The 15,781-nt window shown below is 57.4% G+C and overlaps 1 protein-coding gene across 8 annotated transcripts in view; it reads left to right on the top strand.

Annotated features, from left to right (window-relative positions):
- The window catches only part of TNS1 (tensin 1), a 184,964-nt gene that overhangs the window by 34,881 nt on the left and 134,302 nt on the right, over positions 1–15,781 (top strand). Inside the window, exon 1 of one of the 8 annotated variants that reach the window (XM_041737623.1) lies at positions 14,033–14,296. The exons of the other annotated variants lie outside the window; for them this stretch is intronic. The gene's annotated coding sequence lies outside the window, so the exon portion shown is untranslated. Of the gene's footprint in view, positions 1–14,032; positions 14,297–15,781 lie in introns of those variants that run through there. 8 annotated transcript variants of the gene reach the window in all.

Here is a 15,781-nt window from a genome sequence, read left to right as displayed (position 1 = left end):
ATTCTTGCCTCTGTCCCTTCAGCAGTCAGCTGCTGGTATGTGATCACTTCTCCTTCTTTTTTTTTTTTTTGGTTTAATGTTTTATTTAAATTCAGTTTGCCAACATCTACTATAACATGTGACCACTTTTTCGATGGGTCCTCATTCCTTTTTTTTTTTTAAAGTGATTTTAAAAAAAATTTTTAATTTTTATTTATTTATGATAGTCACAGAGAGAGAGAGAGGCAGAGACACAGGCAGAGGGAGAAGCAGGCTCCATGCACCGGGAGCCCAACGTGGGATTCGATCCCGGGTCTCCAGGATCGGGCCCTGGGCCAAAGGCAGGCACCAAACCGCTGCGCCACCCAGGGATCCCGGGTCCTCATTCCTTAGTCGCTTTCTCCTTTCCGGCTTTCTCTCTAGGCGTCCAGCTGGGGTCTCTGTCCAGCTGGATGTGAAATCCAGAGCCCAGTGTCCCGTGTCAGCTTCTCCTCTCTGGCCTTGGCCGCTGGGTCCACTGGCTTGTCCCCAGGGAAGAGGGGGCTCTGGAAGGAGGAGCGGTGGAGACAGAGCACACCCCAGGGTGAAGTTGGGGGGCAGGGGGAGTTCACACGCCTGTGTCCCTTGATGCCTCATCTCATACATACTGTGTCCCTGAGATGTCCGTGTAAGGCTGCCTGGCTTGCTCAGAGTGGGGAGGGCTGGGGTGGCCAGTAGGCAACGCCGGACGGGCCGTCTGCAGGCTGTGGGGCCACATGGCTCTGGGAAGCACAGCTGCCCTACCGAGCCTGTGCTGGGGGCGGCCTGAGTCTTCATGGGAACACAGCCCCCCGCTTTCAGCCTTACTCCCCACCGTGACCTGTGCCCTCTGCCTTCATCGCCAGCCAAGGTCCTGCCCTCCTGGAGCCTGGCGGGCTGGTGTCAAGCTTGGGATGCTGCTCTGATCATCCTCCACCATCCCATCTCCTCATCTCCTCTGGGCGCTGGGAAAGTCACACCCCAGAGTCCCCGGGGCCTGCTTCCTTCCGCTCTCCCTTTGCCTCTGAGGCCTCTGGCCTCAGCTCTGCCGGTTGGCAGGGCTGCCTCTTGGGGAATTGAAGAGATAGGGATACTTGGGTCTTCTTCTTGGCTTTTTTTTTTTTTTTCTCAGCAAAAAGGAAAGCTGGCGCCTTTGGGAAGCCACAGCCCTTCCCTGGACCCCACTGTTCTTATATGAGAAATGTCCAGAGCAGCTCTTGACCTCATTGACTGAGTTGCCAAGAGGGACACTTGAGATTTAGGTGTGTGTGTGTGTGTGTGTGTGTGTGTGTGTGTGCACAGACTCTAGGACTGCTGCCCTGGGACATGATTGGGCTACAAGATGAGAAAAAGACCAAAGTGTGGGCTGCCCGGGATCACCAAGGTGTGATAGAACTTTCTAGCTCCAGCTGGCCTCTGTTGCAACCACATCTCTTATTCTTCCCCTGTTGCCTCTTTCCTTAGGGACCTCAGGTTCCTTAGCTTTGTTCTTTCTCTTTCCCGTCCATTCTTTCTGTGTCCCTTCTGGGTCCCTACAGACTTCATATGTTCATGTCATCCTCCGGACCCTGCCTTGTTCCCCAAGGGCCAGCCCTTTCTCCTGGCCCTCCAGCCCTAAAATCCAAAGGCCTCTCTCTCTCCCTCTTGACTCCAGGGATGGGGGAGCCCCGTTCTCTGTCTTCACAGCTCTGTTCCCTCCCAGACCCTCGGGGACTTGGGGGTTTAGGAGCTCATATTCTCCTGTCTTTTCTTCCAAGGACACTCCTCACCCCTCAAGGCAGCTGTGATGCCCCAGAACATCTCCTATCATCTGACAGTTTTATGGGGGGTGTTGCCCGTGTATGTGTGTGTGTGTGTGTGTGTGTGTGTGTGTGTGTGTTACTGAGACTCCTCCTCCTGAGCCTGTAATGAACACAAATCTTTTCCCTGAGAAAGGCGATTCCTGAGATGTCCCTCATCCACCTGGTGGCACTGAAAATACATAAGAGGCAGCCAGGAGGGGGGTTGTTTGAGGTCCTGGGAAAAACCTTTGACTTAGGAGCCAGAAGACCTGGGTCCTGATTCTGGGTCTCTTACTTCCTAGCAGTGGGGTCTCAGTGGACTTCAGTCCTCAGCTGCAGGGATACAGTGATGTCACTGAGTCGTGGCCAGCAGCCATGCCATGAGGCGCTGGAACAGCCCCTGGCAGTGGGGGCTCCGCCCGGGTGTCGTGTCCTTAGCACTGGAGGCCCGTGGGGTGTGTGTTTGCCGGAACACACAGATCCTGTAATTTAGTCCCCATCTCGGGATAGACCCCGACGTCCCCTCCTCCCTGCGTGCACATCTCTGTGGGGAGACTGAGGCCTGCAGTGGGCCTGGGTCCCTGGGGAGGGCCGGGTGGCAGGCCCCTGGCCAAGGTGTCTGTGCTGGCGGCGCCGGCTGCTGGGGCTCCTCCAGGACGGCGCTGTGGGTGGAATCCACAGGGGTGAGGCAGCGAGGCCAGAACGTGCCGAGGATGCTTGGGGCCGCTTATCTCGGGCCAGGAATGCGCCGCAGTATTATTAGCCGACGGCCTTCTTGCCTTTGGAATAACCACCCGGGTGGCACGGCCGACATCTGTCCGGTCCTGCTTGCCCAGACAGTCCGAGGGTGCCCACGCCAAGCCTCCCAGGGCTGCGGCTCGCGTGTATGCTTGTGTGTGTGTGTGCACGTGTGCAGGTACCTGCATGGGTGCCAGTGTGTGTGTCAGTGTGGATCTTCGGGGGCCATCAGGCCTGGGAGCGTGTGTGCACAGAGGGTGCACGTATATCCTGTACACATATTTTCATGCCCGTGTGTGCAGATGTGTGTGTGTGCATGAGTTTAAGTGCATGTGCTTGCGTGTCGTGAATGGGGCCCTGTGCATATGTGCACAAGTGTGTGTGTGCATGAGTGTGTGAGTGTGCATGCCTGTGTGGCTGTGGCTGTGGGTGCCACTGCCCTGGGGGAAATGGGAAGCCCAAGGGGGCCTAGGGAGCTGCAGGTAAAGGACAGAGAGGGGGCTGGTGACCCCACGTGGGTGAGGCAGAGGCTGGGAGGCAGCAGTCAGATGTGCAGGGCTCTTAGTGCTTTGGGGGCTGGGTCACTCACTCCCCTTGATTGGAATCTTCAAGGCAGCATGAACCCTGAGGTCAGCCGGCCGGCCTGGGTCCAAGTCCTGCTTCTGTCACTCACACCATCACTTGAGCAGGTGACTCCTCAACTACTCCAAGACTCAGTGTCCTCATCTGTTCCATGGTGACAATAATAGCACCTGCCCAGCAGAATTAATGAGAGAGAAAAAAATATGGTGCCTGGAACATACGGAGAGTTTGATAAATGATAACGTATCCCCATCATCAACATGATTACGGGCTCCTCTGTCTGCCCTGTGTCTGGCCTTGGCAATCCCTCCGTGGTTGGGAGCCCCAGGCAGGATGGGGGATGCCCCCCCGACTAGCTCTCTTGGCATGGCAGTAAGATGCAGGCCCAGAGAGGGCACAGACTGGCCCGGGGTGATCAGGGAGCCGAGTAGAGCTGTGAGGACCCAGCCCTGGCCCCTGGCAGCTCTTCCCGCCCCCTGCACGGCCTCACTCCCGTTCCTGGGGTGCCAGGCTGGAGACGAGAGGAGAGTCTGGCAGGCTTTCTCACCTGGGCCTGCTGCTGCAGTTAGCCCAGAACCAATCTTTTCACCCCTGGATCTGTTCTTACAGGATCGATGTTTATACTCTCTGTCCTAAGGACTGTCCCGTGAGTGTTCTGCTTTCCACCTCCCTTGATTCTGCTGCAAATTCTGACTTTCAGATGGAGACGATCTGGCGCCAAGGAGGGCAGGCCCCAGAATCCTCACCCCCTCACCCGGTCCAGCCCAGGAGAGCTGGCCATCTGGCTCCGGACTTAGGTTCTCGTACCTGGTTGGGCTGCCCCAGCTCCACCTTCTGCCCCTGGCTGCAGCCAGACAGGGCGGAACTCCTAGGAAGCGCTGGGCCCCCACCTGCCCTTCCTCTGCTCCTGCCAGCACATCCCACATCCTCTCCTCTGGCCCCGCTAGGCCTCTCCGGACCTCCCAGGTGCCAGGACAGCTGCCCGCCCCTGGGAAGTGGGCCCAGGGTGTCGCCAGGACTGTGGAGGTGGGAGCGGGCACTTTGGCGCCTGGGCACGGTGGGCGGGGCAGGCAGAGGCAGGTGGGACCTGCCAGGACCCCTCAGCCTGGGCAGGCGGTGGTTGCCCTGGACACCAGCCAGAAGAGACTTGTTCCTCATAACCATCACCAGGTACCTGGAAGGAAAAGAAAAAAACCAACAACAAAAACAACCATCAAACTTTTTTTTTTCTTGTTTTGTTTTTTGGAACCTGCTGTTAATGGCCGATTGGCTGTACATTATTAAACAGGCAGCTGGAGATCTGCCAGGGTAGGGTGCTGGAGCCAAGACTCACAGCTCGAACACAATGTTCCTTGGAAAACAGTCACCCGTGGGGTCCCTGGGGAGGAGCACCCAGAGGGAGGGGCCCCAGCTGATGTCCCTTGCCCTGCTCACCCTTCCTGGTCCAGCCTCCATACTCGTCATTGGTGGGGAGCTGGACTGGGCTGCACCAGGAACCCTAGGATCCTTTATTGGGCCCTGTGGGTCCCTCACCACTCCAGCGGCTGGAGCCCCCCTTTCCTTCCTTGTGGTTAAATGAGCAAGGTCCGGCTTCCCTCCCCAGGTGGATAAGGCCAGTACCAGCTCTCCTGGGGGCCAGTGTGGTGCAGGGGCCTGAGCACTGGGTGGGGAGCTGGACCCATGGTTCTAGGGTTGGCTCCATCGAGTTCCTCCTCCCTGTGGTGACATTGGGACCCCCTACTTGTCCTTTCTGGGCTTCAGTTTCCATATAACTACAATGAGAAGGTTGGGTTAGTCAACTCTAGATTCTTGTGAGCCTCGGTTGGGTGGCCCTGGGGAGAGCCTGGGGGGCTTGTTTCCCAGAGTTTGGAACTCTTCTTGCTCCATCCCTGGTCACATCCAAGTGACACCAGAAGCCATGTCTCAAGCAAGCCTGATGAATGGGGCTGGCCTCTGGCCCCATTCATACCCTTTACCGGCCACCTTGAAATCAACCAGGTCAAAGGTCCAACGTCTGAAGGTAACAGCAAGTGGAAAATAAGCTGAGGGTCTGGGGTTTGGGTGACTAGTGTCTTAGTGAAGCTAGTGCTGCACCAGGCGACATGGATAAAAGGACAGTATGGGGTCCAGGTCACCACCAGGGTGGGCCTGGCATGTGTGTGAGGGGTCATTGGTTTGGGAACTGAGCCCTAAGGACCCCTCCCTGAGTCCCTTGGAGACAACATGGCCTGCTGTGTAAGAGGACGGCTGGGGTTCGGGCCTGTTGCCGCTGCTTCTCTGCTGTTGTCTTACTAGCTTTGGGCAAGTGACTCTGCCTCTTGTGTCTGAGCTCCCTCCACTGTTCAGAGTGGGCTTAGAAGGACATCCCCAGGGCTGTGGTGAGGGGCGGGGGGGATGAGCTAATAAGGCCCGTGCAGGATTTCTAACAGGACCTGGCACATGTGAAGTGCGCATTAGCTGTTAGGATCTAAGCGATCCCTCCGTCTGGCGTGCTGCTCTTTCCCCTTGCACCACTCAGCACTATTTGTGTTACGCGTTTGTGCTTTTGTTTGTTTGCTGTCTCCTCCTCTAGACCAAATATTCCAGAGCTGGCACCTCTGGGCCTGCCCCAGTGCAGGCACTCAAGAGCATTTGTTGAACGAATGGGTGACTGTGTGCGTGGATGAAGGCCCATGGGGCAGGCTCAGAAGCAGGGAAACAACCGATCACCTGGAAGGTGGAAAGATCCAGAAACTATGGAAGAGCTGGGAATGTCCATCCTGTGAAGTGGGGAGATTGTGAGCAGCTGTGCGTGTGTGTGTGTGTGTGTGTGTGTGAGAGAGAGAGAGAGAGAGAGAGAGAGAGAGAGAGAGAGAGATATTTCTGAATAAAGCTTTAAAGGGACTTGTTCTCTGCAGCAGAACTGGGAGCCACAGTAAACAGGCTGCCACTCAGTGGAACCTTCCAATCTCAGCTGGGTGTGGGAGTGAACTCCGAGGGCCTGGTGTGTGAAAGCAGAGGCCGTGAGCGAGCATCAGTCAGGCACAGGAGAGCCCTGCGTTGCACAGGATGTCGATGGGCCAGGCCCTGAGGTCCCTGCTGATGCACTGCTGCTGCTTCAGCCAGGAGAGTGGTGGCAATCATAGCCCATGTCTCTGAGCATCCACTTCCTTACCTTAGGATGGGCTTAATCGTGGTCGATACCCAGACGGTTGTTAGGACGATTAAAGTTCATACCTCCGAAGGTCGAGGAATAGGGCCTGGCACATGGAAAGCACTTGATAAATGTGCTTATTAAATAGAGCGTAAGAGACACACGGGAGCAGAGGTGAATCGGGACCCTGGGGTGGGGATGGTGATGGCTCCTCTGAAGGAGGAGGATGTGGGGGCAGCAGGAATATAGGGAGGGCTGCCGTGCGTCAGACTGCGCTCCTCTCTCAGAGTGGTTCATAACTTGCCCGAGGTCACACAGGCTTCGGAGATGGTCCATGCGACACGAAAGCCTCGACTCTCCCCCGTCCGCCCCTGGGCCTCAGTAGGACGGGGCCGGGTGTCCCTGGCTCTCGTACTCCAGGAGGGAGGGCGGGGTGGAAGGTTCTTCTGTGTAGGGGCCGGAGCAGAGTCCTCAGGAGCAGAGTCCTCAGGAGGAAGTCTCCGGCCAGCCCCGGGAGCCGTCCATAAGTAAAGAGGCTATGGGGAGGTGGGAGCAGGGCGAGGGCTGGCATTCTTAGCAGCCCGTTGGCACGGAGCACAGAGCAGGACGTGGTCAGAAGAGGGACACTGAGGCACACGGTTCGGTGTTAAGGAGAAGGGATGGTGAGAGGAGGGTCGGTTGGGGGGCGAAGGATCTCGATGTGCAGATGATACCTGAGGCCGCACGCAGGTGATGAGAGGCAGGGCCTGGGCCAGGGGGCAGCACCACGGTGTGGGCAGCGGTGCCCATCTGGGGCCGGTCCCCACAGAGTAGTGGCGGGCGGTGAGTCTCGGGGGGCGGGAGGCCAGGCGGCCAGCTTGGGACAGCACGGCGAGCCCAGCGTCCCACCACCAGCCTGGCCCTCGCCTCCTCCGGCTCAGCAGCCGGCTTGGCAAGAGGTTAGCCTTCGTGCCCGGGCCAGCACGCTCCCTACTGATCAGCGCCCACGGGCCTGGCCTTGTCAGGACGCTGTTTTGGCTTTCACAGCGGCTCAGCCCCTGACTGGTCCTGCCTTTTGGACATTCCGGGGTGAATGGGAGGTGGTCCCCGGCTTCAAGGAATTCACAGATGAAGGGGCAGAGAGACAAAGGAGGTGGATGTGGGCAGTAGTGTTTGCCCTGGCTCACTTTCTCAAGGTAGTTTGTTTTTCAAATACTTGATGATGCATGCTGTGTCCTTTTTTAAAAAAAAATCAGCTGAAGTAAAAATTGGGCCCAATTTCTTTAATCTTTCTTATACTTTTTTTTTTAAGATTTCATTTATTTATGATAGACATAGAGAAAGAGAGAGAGGCAGAGACGCAGGCAGAGGGAGAGGCAGGCTCCATGCCGGGAGCCTGACACGGGACTCGATCCCGGGACTCCAGGATCATGCCCTCGGCCAAAGGCAGGTGCTAAACCTCTGAGCCACCCAGGGATCCCCCTTTCTTATACTTTTATTCAAAGGATACTTATCGAGTGTCTTCTGCTATCTTCTTGAGGATGCTCTCTGATTTATAGAATATAGGAGAGAACTAGACACTTTTATTTATTTATTATTAATTAATTAATTTATTTATTCTTGAGAGACAGAGAGAGAGAGAGAGAGAGGCAGAGACACAGGCAGAGGGAGAAGCAGGCTCCATGCAGGGAGCCTGATGTGGGACTCGATCCCAGGTCTCCAGGATCAGGCCCTGGGCTGAAGGCGGTGGTAAACCGCTGAGCCTCTGGGGCTGCCCGAGAACTAGACACTTCTAGTGCTGTCTGAGAGGCATGGCGTAGAGTGGAACTCTCATCTCCTTTGGTCTAGATTCTACACCTTTGTTAATGCAACCCAAAGAGCACGTGCCTTTTGGTGGCAGCCATATATCCTACTGGGAGCTGAGCTGAATTTCTGTTTTGACTAAATCTTAGATCTTTCCTTGCATGAACTATTTTTTTTTAATTGCACCAACTATTATCAATTCAGGGTTTTTTATTTTTATGACTCTTGAACCCTAGGTTAGGACTTGCCCCCAAAAGAAATGTTCGCTTACTGATTCTGGCCTGTTTATCAAGTCAGTTTTGCATTTTGGTTCAGATCAGCGTCTTAGCTCTTCCTTTTGCTTTTTCCACCTTCGTGCACTTGGTAAGCCTCTGTTCTAAAGCTTCATCTAAGTTACTGATAAGTATGTTGGACAAGCCAGGGCAGAGGACAGAGCCCTTTGGCAAGTCAGGAAGTTGACATTGATCTATTAATCAACACCCCTTGGCTGGCTGGCTAGGAATCCACTCGGCTTTCTATCTCGTCTCCAAGCATGTCATCAGGGCTCTTGCCAACACCTTTCTGAGATCCAGATAACCTAGGGTGTGGGGGTTCTCCTACTGTCCAGGCTAGGGACCTTGTAATAATGGGGTTAGGGTGGTGGGCGTGCCGTGTGAGGCAGGGCTGCGGGTCCTCCGAAAGGATCCAGGCCGAAGCCAGTGATCGTTGCTGGTTTAGGCTTGAGAGGAATCCAGTCCCAGAGGCGATTACATCCCAGAGCTCTTCCAGCTTTAAAATCGAGTTTCTAAGGGGGAAACAGGGATTTGTGTGCAGTGAACTGGCACAGCAGTGACTTTCTGCCAAGGACCAGCGTCTCTCCAGATACGTGTTCAGGAATCTTCCAAGGGACCTTAGAGGTTGTCAAATATGAGGATGGAAGCTAAGAGGGATGATGTTCTCTGGTCACCAGGGCACCGGGGGCTGAGCGGGGCTGGAACCCAAGGCCCTGACTCCCAGTCTGAGGCCTTGGGGCTGGATTCAAGTGCCTTTCCTGGCTGGAAACTGAGGCAGGCTCGAGAGGGAGGAGCTGCCAGCGTGTGTGTCTCAAGCACAAGTTGTTGGCAGGCCATTTTTCTCATGCTTCTCCTGCCCATTTGATCCTCTGCCCTCAGACCACGGACGCAGTAGCAAACCTGAGAGTAGGAAACCAGACTAGACCGTCTCCCTCCCTGGGAGGGAGTGCAGGGAAGGGGCTGAGGCCCTGCCCAGTTCTGCATTCCCAGAGATGCTGGGAATGCATGCAAATGAGATGCAAATGAGGTGGCAGTGGTGAGGAGGGGGGTCCCCTCCTGCGGCCTTAGTCTGGCCTGAGAGTTGAGGATGACACTTAGAAAAGGAAGAGACCTGTGATCTGGGCTTTGGAACTCGGCATCCCAGAAGGAAGGGAGGGGGCTCTGTGGGGTGACAAGGTGGGGCGAGGCTTTTGGAGCCAGCTTTAGGGGACAGGGAGGCCAGCTGAGGTGGGGGGTGCTAGGGGGTAGCCCTGAGAGGAAGGATCCTGGGAGAAAGCTGGACTCCTCTCTCGCTGCCCTGGGGCGGGGGGCAAAGGAGGGGTGGTCAGAGGGGGGAGGGTGGAACCCAATGCACAGACATTGACCAAGTGCCGAGGGTGTCCCCCAGGGCCTGGCTCCCAGCCAGCTGTGCTCTGAGCCCAGTTGGACTCTGAGGCCCTCTGAGGCCCACGGCCTCTCCTCTCTGCTTGGGACCTGGGCATATGGCCCTGCCTTCTCTCCTGGGGGGGTGGGGGGAGGCAGGAAGAGACTGGGGGGGGGGCAAGGGTGCTAGAGAGGAAGCTCCAGCCCCTCCTGCCCCCATCCTGGGGAGATTGGGAAGCCAGTCCCTGCCTGCTGGATGGTGCTGGTCTACTCTTGGCCCCCCCCACAGGAGCTTGCCCTTCAGTGCATCTGGCCCTGCAAGAGTGGGGGTTACATGACATGACCCCTGGTGGGTGTGCAGGGGCCCACAATGCCCACCCTTGAGTTGCAAGACCTGGATTCAAATTCTGTGTGTTCTGTCAGCTGCCCTGTGGTTTTGGGTAAGTCGCTTAACTGCTCTGAGCCTGTTTCTGAGACTGATAGGAGTTATAGCCATTTTGCTATAGTGGAAAAATGGGAAAAATACCCGGGAAAGGTTTGGTGCAGGGTAGGCACTCAAATCTTGATGCAAATGGAATGAGGGAAAACCTGGGAGCAGCTCTGTGCTCCCCCCTGGGGCCCAGAGGCCTGGGGGAATCGGGATCCAACGTTCTGGACGTCATCCTGGCCCTTTCTCCCCAGTCTCTGTATGTCCCTTTGTCCTCCTTTCTGTCACATCCCTCCTGTTGCACTGGAAGTGCCTAACTCAGCACCTGGCCCCGACAGGCACAATTCATTTTCCCAGTTCTCAATGCTGCTCTGTGGCGCAGTGGCCCTGTCCCGCCACCCCCAGCTTCGTGGCTCTCCTCCTTCTGGGTCTCTGTTTCTGATCCCCTCTTTGTCCTGCCCTCTCTCCTCCTGGCTCTCCTGCTCTCTGTCTCTCCGGCTTCTTTCCTCCCTCAACAAGCATCCATTGAATCCTTCCTGGATGCCAGGCACAGCCCTGCTCCTTTCGGGGGTTCTCTGTGTCTCCCTGCCTCCTTGCTGCCCGGCCTCTCTCCCTCCCACCCCTCCGGCCTCCTGCCCACCCTTCCCCCAGCTCCACAGGCTCCAACACTGGTATTATTCAGTTTTATGAGAAACCCCCAGGCCTACCCCTGAAAGGACCAACCACAACTGGAACCAGATGTGCAGTCCTGCAGTTGGGGATGGGAGGGGGGAGGAGAGAAAGGGGCAAGGGTTGGCTTAGGAGGGGGAGGGGAGACGGGAAACCCTGGGAATCCCTCGGCCTGCTTTGGACCAGGGAGGAGGCTTTGAGCAGAGCAGGGGAGGGAAAAGGGGCTGAGCCGGCTTCTGCAGAAAGCAGCTCTCACTCTGCGTGTGAGTGTGCACGGGCATGTGTGTGAGATGCTGGGACTGACATGGGAAAGCCCGGGTGGGGGGGCGGCGGCGGTGGAGCATCAGCTATGGGACAGCTCTTGGAAATAAAAGGGAAGGCTTTTGTTTTTCTTTGGGATCCTCTAGCTCTTCGACTTCCTGTCTGTGTGGTTTCTAGAGACTTGCTGAATTCACGCTTCTGTGCCCAGGTGCTGGAGCAGGAGGGCTGGGAAAGAGGGGTGTTTTGGGGTGGACGATAGAGCGAGGCATCTCTAGGGGCTCCTGGCAAGCAGCTGAGGCTGGCATGTCTCAGAGCTCCTCCTGTCTGCTGCAGACCTGGGGTGGTTGGGGCGCGCCTGGGACGTCATGTACATGGTCCTCGTATCTTAGCAAGTCAGTTTTTGATACAGCTTCGAAGATAAAAGTCTGCCAAAGTTGTCTGGGGTACAGTCTGGTGCAGAATCAAGCGTTTAAAAGTGCTCTTTTATTCAGTTCCATCCATCTCTCTACCATCCGTTTTTTCATCTGCATTCTTTGAGAATCTAGGTGCCCACCTTATGTTGGGCATTGAGCACCTGGGGTCGGGGAAGAGGATGAAGAATAAATCTTTGCTCAACTCACTGGGAGATCTAGAAGTGCACCCGACAAGTGAGTGTCCTGGCGTTAATGTATGAGCAAGAGCCTTGGGTGTTCAGAGGAAGGGACGGTACCTACCAAATGGTGCAGTTGCAGAAGGACCCAGGGAGGATGTGGCTTTTGAGTTGAAGCCTGATTGCTGATGGAAGAGGGAATTGTGCCTTGAAAAGGCTCAGAGGTGGGGCTGTGTCACAGAGGGTCCTTCTGCAGAGCTCAGACTGGATCTGGTGGGCAGTGGGGAGCCGGGGACAGTTTGGTGTCAATCAGGGTGATAGTGGGTGTGCTTTAGGAGATGGAGAGGATCACCCTGGAATCAGATGTGCAGTCCTGCACTTGGGGATGGGGAGAGGGGTTCCCACTTTTGTGGCAGACTCCCCATCCACCTCTAGAGGAGCCCAGATGGCTGACGTGGAATCTCTCCCTTCCCTCACCTGACCGGGGCTGATCTAAGCCCCTGAGCCACCCTTGGTCTGCAGGGGTGTGGGGGTGAGCAGGACAAGGCTATTGGGATTCACCTTTGCCCCAGAGTTGGGGCCAACGAGGGCTGGGCAGGGAACCAAGGCCACTGGGCAGGTCTCCCGACACAGTCCTCAGGCTCAGAGGCACCGCCAGTGGGGCTTTCTCTCCCATCTCTGTCTCTGGCAGCACCACACACACAGTCTGCGGCCACTGGCAAGGCTGGTAGGTTCTGATGTGCTGGAATCTGGGACTCTGGGAACCCAGGCTCTCCACTTAGCAAGGGGTGAAGTCATCTTGTTCTGGAGGCAGGGAGTGGGCGCAATGATGCTTCTGTCTCCACCTTGTCCACACAGGGTGCTGGGAAGGTGCCCCTCTTGCCTGAATCCACAAGGGTTTCACTGTTGCCCAAGTGAGGGGGAGCAGCCCTCGGATGGCTTGACTGTCACTGGCCCTGGATGCCCCCCTAATTTTTCCTGATGCCATTTGCCCCTCCTCTGCGCCTTCCTTGTCACTTTACTCTTTGGAAGATTGAAGCTTGGAGAAGGGTTTGGCTGAATTAATACAAATTAGTGAGTGTTAGAACTGGAAGACATCTTGAGGACCTGTGGATTCAAACTCATCGTACAGCAGGGGAAACTGAGGCTTTGCGATGCAGATCACTGGCCCAGGACCTCCTACAAAGGCCGCCCAGATGGGCAAGAGAAGAGCCTGTCGGTCTCTGGAGGGCTGAGTGGTGGGGAGCTTGGCTCTGGAGCCAGCCTGTCCGAGGCTGAGTTTCCCCTCCATAGCACCCTGCGTGGTCTTGGACAAGTCCCCTAACCTCTCCAAGGTCACTTTCTTCAGCTAGAATAAGGGAGACTTGAAGATTAAGTGAGAGAGAATATTTTTTAGGTGCCTGGCATGCAACAGGTGTGCAGCAAAATGACTTTTCCCTCCCGCCCAAAATAATCCCGTCTGCTTCTTCACTCTTATCATTCACATGGTGCTGCAAACTTTTCAAATCGCATTTCCCCTGATATTTGTAATTAAAAAAAATTTTTTTTGTGTGCATATAGAACAGTTGAAAGGATTATCAGGTAAACTCCCTGGATTCTATAATGAATTCTCTGGCCTATTTGCTTTATGACATTTCTATTCTCTCTCCATCCGTCAGTCCCTGTGATTGATGTATTTCAAAGAGAACTGAAGCAGGCATCTCATTAGCTAGAGGTCACTTCACATCGCTTTCGAATATAGGGTCACAAATGTCTTCACCCAGCCCACCCAGCCGAGAGAAAAAAGCAGTGACTGTTATCCCAGATTTGACAGATAAAGGAAAAAAAAAACCCAAACAGGTTCGGAAGTGAGTCTAGGTCTCCTGTCACAAAATGAGTTGGGACTGGCGTAGTAGTAGGGGTGCTCTACAGAAACCGGGAGCTGGTGCTCTCGTGGTTATCACCATTACCCTCTGACCAAACACCCTTCTCCAGCCAGCAGCCCTCTGCCCATTTCTCTGCAGCCGGGTTTCTTCCCTGGGCTACGGGACCTCTTGGCTACCTGTCCCCATGCCCTCCGATGCCCTGCTGCGGGTCCTGCTGCGGGTCCCAGGCTGGCTGCGGGGCTGTGGCTGCGGGAGGGGAGGCCGCATTTCTGGGCCCGAGGGGGGCCCAGTGGGGCGCGGGGTGCAGGGTGCAGGGAAGGGAGCAGGGTGCAGGGAGGGGCGCAGGGTGCAGGGAGGAGAGCAGGGTGCAGGGAGGGGCGCATGGTGCAGGGAAGAGAGCAGGGTGCAGGGGGGGAGCAGGGTACAAGGAAGGGCGCAGGGTGCAGGGAGGGGCGCAGGATGCAGGGAGGGGAGCAGGGTGCAGGGAGGGGAGCAGGGTGCAGGGAAGGGCGCAGGGTGCAGGGAGGGGCGCAGGGTGCAGGGAGGGGAGCCAAGTGCTGCAGGGGTTAAAGGAGGCGGCAGCTCCGGGAGGAGGGGAAGGAGGCGGTGCCCCGCCCGCGGGGAGGGAGCCGGCGCGCAGCGCCCTGGCCAGTTGTTCCCAGCAGTGGCCCTGGGACCAGCTCCACCGCCCTGCCCGCTCCCGCCCGGACACAAGGCTCGCTCACGCCCTCCCCGGCCACCCGCCTCCTGCCAGCCGCACTGCTGCCCCGTCATTGCCCCCGCTGTGTCCCGGGAGCCCAGACACCCCCCTGGCACCCGGTGGCCCTCCGCTGGGAAGGTGAGTGTGGGGTGTGGGTGCCATGAGGGCTGTAACTTAGGGGAGGGGGAGGCCAGCCCCCCTGGTCCAGGTCCGGCTTGGCTTGTCCTCCCTCCCTCCCCAGGCCAACCTGTCAGTCTCCTGTCTCCTGCCTTTGGTGTCTGCTTCCGGCAGGGATATTGGGGTGCGGTGGTCCCCGCTCTGAGGGACCAGTCGGAAGGAGTTTCCTTTGCTGGGGAAGTTGCTGGTGTCAGTGGCTGCTTGAGACTGAGGCCAGCAGGGCGAGAGGGGGAGGTCGGGAGCCGGAGTCTCAGGAGGTACTGGTCTCTTCCCCTGCCCCTGCCTGCTGCCCATCCCAGGGCTGGCCGGAGAGGGAGACGGCCAGGACCGGGGGATGCCACCCGCTGGAGCTGCTACCGGGCCCTGTTCTCCTCCTTGGGGCTCTCCTTGCTCCCCGCTCTCATCTCCCAGAGGGAGGTGCCGGCAGGCCTGGAAGGGTTGCCCTGCCGCCCTCCCCTCAGCCCGGGCACCTGGGCACCTGGGCACCGCCGAGCATGAGTGCCCCTGCCGGTCCCCCCCCCCCGCCCGCCCCCCAGCAGCTCTTACTCCCTCCTCACCCCTCTGGGCAGAAATGGCTAATCCAGGTGGTTAATGAACAGACACAGGCAACTGCCTTCCACCCCCCTCTCCTTCCTCTCTTCCTGCTCCCCATCTCCTCCTCTGACCCTCGGGTGCCCTACCTGCCACCCCTTCCCCAGTGGGAGAGTCTAGGCAGCGCTAACCTCAGTGTCTGGCCTCCCACTCCCCCAATTCAGGACCAGGGCCAGGACGGCCTGCCCAGATGTTTTTAGGCTGGCCACTGTCCTAGAAGAGGAAACTGGGAGGGGGGACGGAGGGGTGACCAGGAGAGGCCTGCTGTGCTCCCAGGCCAGGCTCCCTGCAGGGGTGGGATGGGGCTAGCGGACCGGCTGGGTGCTGGGTAGGGGAGGGCAGGACACGCAGTTGTGGGATGAGGGTCAGAGGACGAACTGGAAACCGGGGTTCCAGAGGCTTCTGGGACAGGGGTTTCTCTTCTGGAAGCCGCAGAGTCAAAGCAGCGGGGTCAGGAGGGCGTGGGGAGCGCTCTCTTTCCTCGAGTCTCTGCAGGGCCCCTTCCTGAAGCTGCCTGGGTGGGGTGGGGACCATTGTGGCTCAGACTTGGCGTTAAGTTGCTTCTGGCTCTGCCAGCTGGCGGCTCCTCCTGTCTCCCCCACCCTCACTCTCCCCCAGGTCCTCGGAGCTTGCTACAGCGAGCGCCCCCCTGCCCGACCCCTCCGGCCCAGACTGTGGGGACCAGGCTCCGCGTGGGGAGCGGGTGGGAGAGCTGCCCCGGTGCTGGGCTCCCAGGTTGGGGACGGTCTCCGCCAGTCTGCAGGACCCCAGGGTGGTGATGACCTTCCGCTTCCAGACCCCTGCCTCTCCTTCCCTCTGGCTCACCGGGTACTGCTCCCCACTTCACTTCCCTCA

The sequence above is a fragment of the Vulpes lagopus genome, chromosome 22, assembly GCF_018345385.1.
Source record: "Vulpes lagopus strain Blue_001 chromosome 22, ASM1834538v1, whole genome shotgun sequence".
NCBI classification, from domain to species: Eukaryota; Metazoa; Chordata; class Mammalia; order Carnivora; family Canidae; genus Vulpes; species Vulpes lagopus.
Note: the sequence above shows the minus strand (reverse complement) of the source record. Positions and strands in the feature narration are given on the sequence as shown.